Here is a 13857-nt window from a genome sequence, read left to right as displayed (position 1 = left end):
TTTTTTTTTTGGAGACAAAGTTTTACTTTGTCGCCCTTGGTAGAGTGCTGTGGTGTCATAGCTCATGGCAACCTCCAGCTGTTGGGCTTAGGCGATTCTCTTGCCTCAGCCTCCTGAGTAACTGGGACCACATACACCCGCCACAATGCCTGGCTATTTTTTTGTTGCAGTTTGGCGGGAGCCAGGTTCGAATCTGCCACCCTTGGTATATAGGGCTGGCGCCCTACTCACTGAGCCACAGGTGCTGCCCAGATAGAGAACACTTCCATCATCTCCCAAAGTTTGCTTGTGCCCCTTTGAAGTCTATGTTCTTTTTTACCCACTGGGGCCACAATCACTGATCTGCTTTTGTGTCATTATAGCTGAGTCTGTATTTTCTAAAACCTCAAATTACTAGAATCATACAATAGGCAGACTTTGAATCTGGCTTTTTTTACTCATAAGTTTTCCATGATGTCTGAATAATTCATCCATGTCACTGAGTATATTAATAATTCAATTCTTTTATTACTAAGTATTATTCCATTATATGATTATAACTCAATTTATCCATTCACCTGTTCATGAACACGTGTGTTGTTTAGGGATTTTAGTTATTTATGAACTTGGCTGCTAAGATCATTCCTGTACAAGTCTTTTTTTCCTGGGGAAACATTTTCTTTTTTTGGGGGGGGGTAAAAAGCTGGGAGTGGGATTGCTGGGATACAGGATTAACTGTAGGTTTATAAGAAACTGCCAAACTTAAAACATTTTTTTTAAAACATTGTAATTTGTTAAATATATCATCAAGGTTCAAGAGAAAGTAAGTCATTATTCAAGGAACACAACTACATACCAAAGTGTGGTCTATGTTAAGACTTTTGGCACAGTCAGAGGTGTTAATGAGACCTAATATTGCTGCGTTTTCCTCTCTGAACATGCTGCTTTAACAGGTAAGAATGAACGGAGCAAGAGCAGAGGCCAACCATAAAGAATTCCTTTAGTCCATTTCCCACATCTCATAAAACCCAAAGACGAGTGGGAAAGGGCATCGAAACAGGAACTTAGCTGTGTGTACGACCATTTTAATGTCTGGTGTTATTATTCATTTATTGGAAAAGCCAGAAGGCCTAGTGCTTGATGCCTTGCTATGTCTAAATACGAACACGACCACCTTGGGATGTGAGCTTCAAGAAGGCAGGCAGAACTAGACTATTATAGAGTACTGGGAAAGGCCTAAACATTCCTATTTATCATTCCAATTTCTACCCGTCTGCCCCCCTCAACTTGTATTTTCTTTTCCTTTCCATTTTTATCTCCTTTCTCCATCTCCCTCTCCTCTCTGTCTCACTCTTCTCCTGGGTCTTGCTCTTGTCTTCTGCTTAGGATCTCTCTTCCATTTTCTCTCCCCTCTCTTCTGAGGATGTGTACACACTTGCATATGTATAGCTCTTAACCTTGCTAGATTTAGGTTTCTGTTCCTAGTCCTTCCTCCTCCCAAACAGAAGTTGCCAAACCTCATGTCTCTGGACTTACCAGACACAGAGGAACAGGACTATTCCACTGCGTTGTTGCCTATGGCCTCTGTGCCTTTCAGTTGCAGTAATCTTCTCCCTGTAGCTGAACTCTAAACATTCTGCCACAGAACACCTGGGACACTACAGATTTCCCACCTGGGTACTGGGATTGCCCATTTCCCCACATTTCTGTATTAAATGGCAATAGCGTTGTGTTCTGGCACAAAATGTACACTAAATTGTTGCCATCCCTTCTGAGGAATTTTCATAGTATGAGAGTTTCAAAAATTCCTCTGCAAAGATTTTAAATGTATTTCAACCATGTATTTATTGATAGATGGTCTACTATGTAAATTCCATTTTCCTTTCATAACAACAATCATTTCTCTAATAAGAAAACCTTTTCAAGTTCAAGGTCATGTTTATGCCCTAAGAAATAAGCCCTGTATTCGAAATTATCCCCAGGGTTTGGCTACTGAGGTAAACGTACATAGTTGCTTGAAATCACAAAACTCTTAACAAATCATTCCAGGTTTCTAGAACTTTTAATTCTGTACAATTTAAAAAATCTCTGTGTCTGAATGTGGGTGCAACCTCAAATTTTAGAATAATTTCAAGTATACTTTTTTTTTTTTGAGTCTCCAGTAATTTTATTGTAACAGATAAACCAGGTTGTATTAAGTCTACATTTTTAGAGCAGGTGGTGGTTATCTTTCCTAAGGGTCAAGCCTGAGCCCAGCTGGAAGCACACAAAGGCCACAGTATCCTTTTTTTTGGTACTACCCTGACTCATGATGTGAGATAAGTGACTGCACAATCACACTCAACCAAAGGAGGAGGTCCGTCTGGGCAGAGGCAATATCCCAACAGGAGGAAATTACACCATCATTGAAGTGGATGCTGAGATAAAGTGCAGTTACCAACTCTCCACTATTCTTTGCCCAGAAAGGTGAGGATATGGTATTACGGAAATTATGTTCTTCATTTTTTTTTTTTTTTGAGACAATCTCACTACGGTGCCCTGGGTAGAGTACTGTGGCGTCACAGCTCATAGCAACCTCAAACTCTTGGGCTTAAGTGATTCTCTTGCGTCAGCCTCCCAAGTAGCTGGGACTACAGGTGCCCACCACAATGCCCGGCTATTTTTTTGCTGTTCGAACCTGCCAGCCTCAGTGTATGTGGCTGGCACTGTAACCACTGTGTTCAAAAATCTCTGAGCCTAAGGAAAAGAACTGCAATGACAAGGGAGAAAAGTGAGGCTTCTCTTTTTCTTAAATAAGATAAGAAAAAGTATCTTTTATTGTCCTTGCTGCAGTGGCAGCAGACTCATTGGTAAAACACAATTTCTGCAATATGGTCTGTTGATAAGGTCGCTCCATCATGAGAAGACAAACATGAGGTTGACCGTTAATGACAAAACCAGGTCTTCTCTCAAAGTTTCTATTTCTCATGAGGAACCATTGAAACAAGATGCTTCAGTTAAAGCTTCTGAAATACTGCAATGGCATGATTGACAGGTTTTTTTGTGCTATGACTTTCTTGCACATATAAACTCTTCCAGAAAAGTTGTGGAGCTAAGAGGATGAGGGAGAGTTTGGTTTAGACCCACAAAGTTCCAGATGCCAGTCATGAACGCCTTTGCCCTGTGGTGCTACATGTTCTTTTCTGAGAAACACATCCAATTGCTGAGTGTTATGCACTGTGGTTCAAAGAAATGATACACACACCACCATTCTCCCTTCTCTTCACACCAGAGAAATTAATTCGTGACCTGGCAAATGGCATGGGCAAGGTAGCCCACATTGCTGGAGGTGACCCTGACCACAGAGATGTGGCCATCCTTTGCCATGTAGATGGAGAATTCCTTGGTCAGCTGCTCCACCTGTTCAGGCTTTAGCCCCTGGAAACAAAACATGCCAATCTGGTCAGAGATGTGTTGCAGTTGTGGGAGGAGCCCTCCTTCTTGAGGTTAGGGACCAGTTGAGTTCGCATGCCAATGATGTGGTCAGCCATGCCTTTTACTTCTTGCAACCATTGTTCTTACGAATTTGGGGTGGTCAGAATGGTAGAAGCAATGTGGGCCCCAATGAGAGGAGGACTGGAGTACATGGGACAAATCAAGATCTTCACCTGTGACTCCATCCTTTTGGCTTCCTCTGTGTCTTTGCAGATTACAGTGAAAGCTCCCCCACACTCACCAATAAGCCCATGTTTTTTGGCGTAAGATTGGCAGAGACAAACATTAATGCCCTGTTCAATGAAGTGGCACACAGCCCAGGCATCCTCGTTTCTATCACCACCGGCAAAGCCTTGGTAAGCCGGGTCAAAGAATGCAAAGATTCTTTTTCTTCTCCACTGTTGCTATTTCCTTCACAGCTGGATGAGGGAGAGCTGTAAAGTCAAAGCTACAAGTCTTGGGGTTATAGTATCGATAACCTTGGAGCTGCATGCCAGCATCTCTGAAGATAGGTGTGTAATTTCCCCAGGTTGGTTTAGGCAGAAAAACATCTCAGCTGAACTTAAAAAGTTTTGCAAAAAACTAGCTCCAATCTGTAAGGCCCCAGTTCCAGAAATGGTCTGCACTGTAACGAACCGGCCACTTTTCGATACTTTATTATTCTCACCCAGGGCTAGTTCTGCAGATGGCTTGCAAAATTCAGCCAGTCTCCCAATAGGTAGGAATTCCTTATCCAGATTTTTTGCAGCAATCTGGGCCTCTGCCTTATGGATTCTAGGGAGCACATAGGGCTTTCCGTTATTATCCCAGTAGGCACCAACTCCCAGATTCAACTTTTTGCTATTAGTGTCTCTCTGAAAGCCTGCAGTGACTCCCAGGATGGGATCTGGGGGTCCCATCTCCACTGGGCCCACCAGGAGCTGGCTCTGGCAGAGGCTGCGGCAGCTAGGCCTGGGTGGAAGGTGTTGGCTATTCCGGAGAGAACGCGGATGGAGTGCAACAGAGCCATGGTGGGCGACAAGAGGGCAGTGAGTGGCTGCAGGACAGAGCGGAGGGCAAGTGGGCACATGCACAGAGGAGGAATTTCAAGTATACTTTGAAGAAATTTTTTCCTAAACCCTGTGAGAATATATTACTCACATTATGTCCCATCATCACTGAATACCTCTGTATATTTCTAGGAAATGGACATTCTCCCACATTACAATATCATCATCAAAATCAGGAAATGAATGCTAATTATTTTTCATAATGGATTCTAAACCTCAGAATCCATTCAAAACTCACCAGTTGTCCCATTAAAGTCTTTTATAGCAAAAGGATTGAGTTCAGAATGCTGTATCTAGTTGTCATATTTCTTATTACTATTAGTCTAGAAAATTCCTCACTGAATCCTTGAACTTTCATGATTTTTTGACTTTTGAAGATTATAGGTTAGTCTGAAGAATAGAATGTCCCAGAATTTGGGTATGTTGGATATTTCCTCATGATTAGATTCATATTATTTAGCTTTGGCAGAAAAATCAGTGATGTTGTGCTCTTTTCATTGGGGCCTATCAGGCTGGCAGACGATTCTGATTTGTGCATTAATGATAAGATTTATTTGATCACTTGGTAAGATGATGTGTGCCCGATTTTTTCACTAGAAAGGTACTCTTTCATTTTATAATTAATAACATTTCTTTTTTTTTTGAGACAGAGTCTCATGCTGTCACCCTGGGTAGAGTGCTATAGTGTCCAGAGCTTATAGCAACCTCAAACTCCTGGGCTTAAGTGATTCTCTTTCCTCAGCCTCCCAAGTGGCTGGGACTATAGATGCCCTCCCACAATACCTGGCTAGTTTGTGTATTTCTAGTAGAGATAGGGGTCTTGCTCTTCCTCAGGCTGGTTTTGAACTCCTGAGCTCAGGCCATCCACACGCCTAGGCCTCCCAAAGTGGCACGAACCACTGCACCTGGACTTAATAACAATTTTATAGGAATATACTGTACTTTGAAACTAGGTAAATATTCTGTTCCTGATCAAACTTTCATGATTTGTGATAGGGATGGATATGGTGTATTTCTTAGACAAATATTTCTTTTGCTGGCAAAAAATAGCAGAATGATACTTAGGGAAAGATTTGAGATAGAGGTCTTCCTGCTTAGCCTGACAGATCAATTGCCATTTGTATCTATTTAGAACACAGGCCCTTTTCTTCCAGAGTGTAGCAGTATACTAAGTGTGTTCTTCCCTCATACTTGACACCTGTGGGATGCACAGCCATCTGCAGGTTAAAGCTAAGGCCGTCATCTCATCTCACCACTAACTTAGCATCTTCCACTGCGCCCACCACTCAGGCCTCACCCACTTCCTTTTCTTTTTCTTTTCTTTTTTTTTTTTTTTTTGAGACAGAGCCTCAAGCTGTCCCCCTGGGTAGAGTGCCGTGGCATCACAGCTCACAGCAACCTCCAACTCCTGGGCTCAAGCGAGTCTCCTGCCTCCGCCTCCCAAGTAGCTGGGACTACAGGTGCCTGCCACAACGCCCGGCTATTTTTTGGTTGCAGCCGTCATTGTTGTTTGGCGGGTCCAGGCTGGGGATTCGAACCCGCCACCTTTGGTTGAGCTATAGGCGCTGAGCCCCTTTTCTTTTTCCTTTTCCTTAGGCTGTAAGTTTTGCTAGGGCAGACTTTTTCTCTCATCTTTTCCTAGATGATTACCTTACTAATCTTTTAGGTCTCAGTTTAGATGTCCTCCAGGAACTTTACTCTGACTCCTGGAAATCAGCACTCTGCCTTCACTCATCCTAACTCTTAAAATATTCTGCATTTATCTGCTTGTTTGAGCTATCCACTGGACAATAAATTTGAAGAAGACTGAAACAGTGGCTTTAATTTTTTAATTAAAATTAAAAAAAAATTACAACAATACCAATACATTTATTCTATTTTTGGTTCTTTTACTGTCTCATTTCTTGCCTCTCCACCTAAGTAACCACTATCATGAATTTTATGTTTATCCTTCCTTTGCTTGAAAAAGTGTTTTTATCATACATGTGTCCTTAAATAATATCTTTAGTTTTGCTTGTTCTCACACTTTATAAAAATATTTCATTTTTTAATATTCACTGAATTTTTACTAATATTCACTAAAATTTACTAGTATTTGTAGAATTTTGGCATCTTGATTCAAAGAGAGATTGGCCTGTAATAACTTTTTTCTTGTACCATCCTTACATGGTTTTGTTATCAAGGTTATACCGGTCTCAAAGAATGAACTGTAAAGAAGTCACATGTTTTCTCTTTTTGGAACAGTTTAAGATGCAAATGACCATTTCCTAAAATGCTTGCTAGAAGTTGGCTATAAAATCCTCTAGGCTTTGTGATTTTTTTACAGACAGATTTTAAATTAGTCATCTCCATACAGTTATCCACAGTAGCTATACTAATTTACTTTCTTACCAGTGGTGTAAGAAAGTAAGAGTTGCCCTTTCTCCCCTTCCTTGCCAGCATCTGTTATTTTTTTGTTTTTTAAAAAATAGGGCAGCGCCTGTGGCTCCATGGGTAAGGCGCCGGCCTCATATACCTGAGGGTGGCAGGTTCAAACCCAGCCCTGGCCAAACTGCAACAAAAAAATAGCTGGGTGTTGTAGTGGGCGCCTGTAGTCCCAGCTACTCGGGAGGCTGAGGCAAGAGAATCGCCTAAGTCCAAGGAGTTGGAGGTTGCTGTGAGCTGTGGCTTCACAGCACTCTACCAAGGGTTAATAAGTGAAAATCTGTCTCCAAAGAAAAAGAAAAGAAAATCTAAAATTAAAAAAAAAATGCAGCCATTCTTACTGGAGTAATATTTCATTATAGTTTTGATTTGCATTTCTCCAATTATTAGTGAAGTTGACCATTTTGTTTGGCCATTTGCATGTCTTCTTTTGAGAAATGTCTATTCATGGCCTATTTCCACTTTTTTTAAACTGCTAAGTTGTTTGACTTTCTTGTATATTCTGGATTAGTATCTTACCAGATGAATAGCTTGCAAATATTTTCTCCCATTCTATAGGTTGTCTCTTCATCCTGTTGATTGGTTCCTTTGCTGTGCAGAAGCCTTTCAGTTTAATAAAGTCTCATTTGTCTATTTTTGCTTTTGAGGTAGTCATAAAAGCTACCTGTTCTATAGTGTTTCTCTTATATTTTCTTCTATAGTTTTATAGTTCCAGATCTTACGTTTAGGTCTTTATGGCATTTTGAGTTGATTTTTTTTTTTTTTTTTGAGACAGAGCCTCAAGCTGTCGCCCTAGGTAGAGTGCTGTAGCATCACAGCTCACAGCAACCTCCAACTCCTGGGCTCAGGCGAGTCTCCTGTCTCCAACTCCTGGGACTACAGGCGTCTGCCACAACACCCGGCTACTTTTTGGTTGCAGCCATCATTGTTGTTTGGCGGGCCTGAGCTGGATTTGAACCCACCAGCTCAGGTGTATGTGGCTGGCGCCTTAGTCGCTTGAGGTGCCAAGACAGTTGATTTTTATATATGGTGAGGGATGGTGTCTAGTTTCATTCTTCCACATATGGATATCCAATTTTCCCAGACTATTTATTGAAATGGGTGTCCATTCCTCAATGTATGTTCTTGGTGCCTTTGTTAAAAATAGGCTGGCTATAAAAATATGGATTCTTATTTGAGACAGTCTATTTTTGTAGCTATTCTCTTCCATTGGTGTTTATACCAACATCATGATGTGTTGGTTACTATGTAGCCTTGTAATACACTTTGAAGTCAGGTAGTATAATGCCTAAGGCCATTTTTCTTTTCTTTCAGAACTACATTGACTATTGGGGCTCTTTTCTGGTTCCATATGAATTTCAGGATTGCTTTTTCTAATTCTGTGAAAAAATGACACTGATATTTTGATAGGAATCACACTCTATCTATAAATTGCTTTCAGTAGCATGGTCACTTTAACAATATTATTCAAGTACATTTTACTGAGATTCCATTTGAGGCACACCTTTATAACCTAATAGAAGAGGTATTTGCCTTGCTATGCCATATTATGTCAAATGATCCTAAGGAGTTTTCCTAAAAATTCCAGAATACGGCTCGGCGCCTATAGCTCAACCGGCTAAGGCGCCAGCCACGTACACCTAAGGTGGCGGGTTCGAATCCCCAGCCCGGACCCGCCAAACAACAATGACGGCTGCAACCAAAAAATAGCCGGGCGTTGTGGCGGGCGCCTGTGGTCCCAGCTGCTTGGGAGGCGGAGGCAGGAGACTCGCTTGAACCCAGGAGTTGGAGGTTGCTGTGAGCTGTAATGCCACAGCACTCTGTCCAGGGGGATAGCTTGAGGCTCTGTCTCAAAAAAAAAAAAAAAAAAAAAATTCCAGAATACTATAGGGTAGGAATCCATGGTATGTACGTACTTTATTTTATTAATCCACTCATGTATTGATCAGTGTTTTGGCTATTTCCACATCTTTGCAATTGTGAATTGTGCTGCTATAAATTTGAGTGCAGGTGTCTTTATGGTGAAATGACCTTTTTTACTTTGGGTAAATACCTAGTAATGGAATTGCTGGATCAAATGGTAGGTCTACTTTTAATATTTTGAGGTATCACCATTCAATTTTCCATAGACGATGTATTAGTTTGTGGTCTCACCAACAGTGTATAAGTGTTCTCCACATCCAAGTCAACACTTATTATTTTAAGCAAATATTATTATTCAAATATTATTATTTCAACTCTATGACGAAAGCCATTCTCACTGGAGTTAGGTACTATCTCACTACGGTTTTGATTTGCATTTCTCTGGTGATTACAGATGGTAAGCATTTCTTGATATGTTTGTTGGTCATTAGACTATCTTCCTTTGAAAAGTTTCTGTTCATGCCTTTTGCCCACTTTTTAATGGTGTTGGTTAATTTTTTTCTTGCTGATTTGTTTGAACTCTTTGTAGATTCTGGTTATCAGCCCTTTATCAAATGTATAGCATGCAAATATTTTCTCTCATTTTGTGGGTTGTCTATATACTCTATTGACTGTGTCCTTGGCTGTGCAGAAACTTTTTAATTTGATCAGGTTCCACTTATTTATAGGGGTTGTTGCGGTGATTGCTTTTGATGTCTTCTTCATAAATTTTTTCCCTGGGCGAATAGCTGTAAGTAGTTTCCCAACATTCTCTTCTAGAATTCTTATAGCTTCATGCTTTAGGTTTAAGTCTTTTATCCATCATGAATGGATGTTAGGTACGTAAATATTTAGGATTGTTAAAGTGTTCTTGTTGAATTGTTCCCTTAACTATTATATAGTGAACATCTTATCTTTCTTTACTTTTGTTGATTTGAAGTCTATGTCATTTGATACGAAAATGGCTACACCAGCTTTTTTATGGTTTCCATTTGCATGGAATATTGTTTTCCATCCCTTCATCTTCAGTCCTTGTGGGTTAGATGTGTTTCCTGGAGACAACAGATAGTTGGATTGTATTTTTTTATCCATTTGTATGTCTCTGGGGGGTGTGTGTGTGTTCAAACCATTCTCATTTATTGAAAGTATTGGTAAGTAGTGGATTTCTGTTCATCCTGTTGGGTAGACCTCTGTTACCTGGTTTTACCTCTTGAAACAGTGGGGTATCTGGGCTCCAACATTTACTTTTTGGATGTTTTTACACTCGTAGTGTCTATTGTGCTGATGATTATATAATGCAGGTCTGAGTAATTCCTGCAGAGTGGGTCTGGTCTTCTCAAATTCTATTAGTGATTGCTTGTCTGAGAAAATCTTAATCTCTTCCTCATATAAGAAACTTAGTTTTATAGGATACAAGATTTTAGGTTGGCAATTACTCTATTTTAGAAAGCAGGGGATGGGTACCCACTCCCTTCTGGCTTGTAGGGGCTGAGAAGCCTGCAGTTAGTCTGCTCAGTTTTTCTTTGTAAGATACCTCTTGTTTTTGCCTTATTGCTTGCAGGAGTGCCTCTTTTGTTTTTATTTTGGTCATCCTAATGGTTATACGTCTTGGTGACTGCCTCTTTACAATGAATCTCCCAGGAGTCTTATGTGCTTCTTGTATCTGGATATCTAGATTTCTATCAAGGTCGGGGGACTTTTCCTTAGTAATCTCTTAAATAAATTATCCAACCCTTGTGAATTTTCTTCTTTGCCCTCAGGGATGCCTATGATTCTTTTGTTTGGCCTCTCTACGTTGTCCCACATTTCTTGTAGGCTTTGTTCATTCCTCTTATTTCTCTGTTCTTTCTCTTTGACTGACTTGTTTAGCACAAAGGTATTATCTTCAAGTTCTGAAATTCTTTCTTCTATCTGATCAAGCCTGTTTTTAAGGCATTCCACTGTGCTTTGTAATTTGTTGAATGAATTTTTCATTTCCAGAAGTTCTGTTTGGCTTTTATTTAATACTTCAATTAATCATTTCCTTGATTGTTTCTGTAACTTCTTTGTGTTGGATTTCTATTTTCTCTTGTATTTTCATGAGCTCCCTTACAACCCATGTTCAAAATTCTTCCTCTGCCACTTTAATCTTTTTGTTTAGGTTGGCATCCATTGGTAAGGCCTTCTTATTTTCTTTATCCCTCTCCTATCCTATGTTGGACAAAAATAATTGTTTTATATAATCTAAAATAGATGATACAATCATCAAGTAACTTCATATTTATGTTTTTCTCCTTTAAAACTGTAGAATAACTACAAATAATCCACTAACCTCTTTCTCACCCCAAATAAATAAGAGCTAAGAAGTATGTGGGTGGCAGAAAAATTGGATTCGAAAGGGTAAAGGCATGATCTTTCACTTTGATTTTTCATATTTCTGTAGTTTTTGTGCTGGTTCCTTCTTATCTGGCCTCTCAATCAAGAGCCAAGGGTATTAGGGATGGCCTTTAGGCTTGTTGCTGAGACCCTGAAGATTCCTCAACCACATTAACAAGAAGAGTGCTGGTCCTGAGCTGCTTATCAGTTGCTCTGACAGATTTAACCAGCCTCTTGGTTTACCTTTGACCTGTTGAGAATGTGTAGTGAGCAAGGCCCCCTCTTACTCTTGGTGATATCAACTGCTACTTGTGAGTGTGAATCAGCCACACCCTGTTTGCTTAAATTAGAAGATGTTTTGAAGGGCAATATTGTGGTTGTCACAGTTAATGGTTGATGTTTGTATGTAAGCCAGTTGCTGAGATGTAGACTGTCCATGGTAGACTCTGACCCCCAGTGGAGTACTTGAATGCTCCAACCTTTAGGACGGACATGGTAGCTCATGGGGGGCTTCTTGATCACCGCCATCATTGAAGTAGCAAGGTTTGAAAAATTTGTGTGCTCAGATGTTGCTTTCTCAGCCACCAGGGGGAGCTGCTGTTTGGAGAGTCAAAACAAGCTCTTCAGACTAGGATAGCTGCTCTCAGATTGGGTGGTTAGGGGTAAATGCTTGTATGCCAAAGCTCCAGGCTGGGTTCTTTCTGACTTTATCCAGTAGTTCAGTTTTTCTGTGGCAATGCCTGGTGCTCTTCCAAATGGCCACTTCTTGGACCCCTGTAAGATTGGGTCAGTAGGTGGTGCAAAGTGCATGCAAACTGACCTGCAGGTCAGCAGATGGTACCTGCAGGAGAGAACAAGCTGCAGGACCAGCAGCTTGTCTCTGAGGAGAAGCACCTGAATTCTGCAAGTGGTGGGTGGGCCATGGAGCTTCAAATGAGTCATTAATCTCTGTGCAGCCAAAATGAGTTGGGGGAGTATGACTGGGCACAACTGGATTTGGTGAGCTTGCCCTCAAGTTCTCTGTTTTAGATTAAAGGTCTGCTCCCAGGTTTCTAGGTACAGCCCTGCCAGGGGTAGGTTGAAGTTCCTCCTCCCCCCAAGCCAGAAAGTCTATTTATGCAGGCAGGTCTATCAGAGATTGGCAAACTAACAGCCTTTGGTGGGTCTCGCTCTTCTCCCTGCCCTCTGCTCCACAGTCTTCCCCTCTGACCCTCAGCAACTGCTGTCAGGCTGAAGCCCAGGTTAGTTGAGCTCCCTTGCAACTGTGCTATGGGCTGGAAGGTTCCCTGCCCAAGATCTTAGCCTGAGCTGAGACTGCAGTGCTCCCATTGGGGAAGGGATATCCTGTGAGCACATCACAGCTAGAACCCACATTGCACTCACCTCCATGATCTGCCCACATGGGCTCCTTCACCTCTCTAGAACAAGTAGGTCAATCTCAGACCATGCCAGAGATAAGCACGCTTGACCAGAGTTGCCCACAGGGTGCCTGAACAGGTTCAAAGTCCCTTTGCCTCAGGCTTTGCCCAGCTGTGGGGCAAGTGGGCATGCAGTACCAGGGCAAGCCAGTGAACAGGGAGCTCATAGTCTGAGCATACCTCAGTCCACTACAGGACCCCAAGCAGAGAGGCTTGAGTCCCACAGTCTGTGGAAACCTCAGTGTTGTGCCTCAAATCTCTCTCTCAGCAGCCACAGGAACTGTGGGGCAGAGCAAAGACAGAAAAGTCTATATGGAGGAGTAGTAGCAGTCTGGTCAGAAGAGTGTATGCCAATATGTCTAGTCTCTGAAGCCAAGCAAGTCATCTGGGACCAGGGCCCCTGTGGATCCTGTAGTCTGGGTTGGAGTTTGGGAACATCTGTATGGAAATAAGCAGGGCAAAACCTAAGGAGTTTAAGGCCCCTGGGAAGATCAAAGGCACACAGGGAGTAGAGAAGCAATATGGTGCCTGCTTGGGTCTGCCAGGGAGGGAAGTGCCCCAGGAGGAATGAGAGCCTTGTGCCCTGTCTACAAACAGTTCCCAGCCCACTAGTGGAAGTAGTCCCTGGACTCATTTGGGTACAAAGTCTCTCCACCAGCTTAGGAGCCCTCCTGCTGTCAGAGATGCAGAAGCAAACCCTTCCACCTACTCTTCTTGCTGGGCAACAAGTCTCTCTGGGGTTGTCCTCTGCCCATATCTTGCTCCTTCTTGTTCTGCTTCTTCCCATGGAATCTCTTGTAGATTCTAGCACTTTCCCACTGGAATTACTCTTGTTTTATGATTGTTTTTTCTTTTTCACCTAAAACTTTTCCTTCTTTCTGGAAGCTGGTATCTCTGGTCAGCCATCTTGTCTTGGAACCTTCAACAATACTAATTGTTCTGGTCCATAGGCATGGGATATCTTTCCATTTGTTTGTGCTTTCTTCAATTTCATCCAGCAGTGTTTTGTAGTTTTCCTTGTAGAGGTCTTTCACCTCCTTGGCTAAGTTTATTTCTAGGTATTTTATTTTATTTTTTAGGTATTGTAAATGAAATTGTCTTCTTGATTTCTTTTTCAGCTATTTCATTACTAGTGTATAGAAATGCTTTGTATGTTGACTGTTCATTTATTGGATCTCTTATCAGAGTTTTTTTGGTAAGGTCTTTATTTAGGTTTTTCTAAATACTAGATTATGTCATCTGCAATCTGACTTCCT

General features: G+C 41.5%; 1 protein-coding gene and 1 pseudogene across 1 annotated transcript in view; both read right to left on the bottom strand.

Annotated features, from left to right (window-relative positions):
* Positions 1-13857, bottom strand: part of SCAPER (S-phase cyclin A associated protein in the ER) — a 444723-nt gene that overhangs the window by 86523 nt on the left and 344343 nt on the right. The gene's annotated exons all lie outside the window — the stretch shown is intronic.
* LOC105886467 lies at positions 3256-4462 on the bottom strand (annotated as a pseudogene).

This window comes from Otolemur garnettii, unplaced genomic scaffold (genome assembly GCF_000181295.1).
Source record: "Otolemur garnettii isolate 467f Iridium unplaced genomic scaffold, OtoGar3 scaffold00011, whole genome shotgun sequence".
NCBI lineage: Eukaryota > Metazoa > Chordata > Mammalia > Primates > Galagidae > Otolemur > Otolemur garnettii.
The sequence above is the reverse complement of the archived record's forward strand: the minus strand, read 5'-3'. Positions and strand labels throughout refer to the sequence as shown.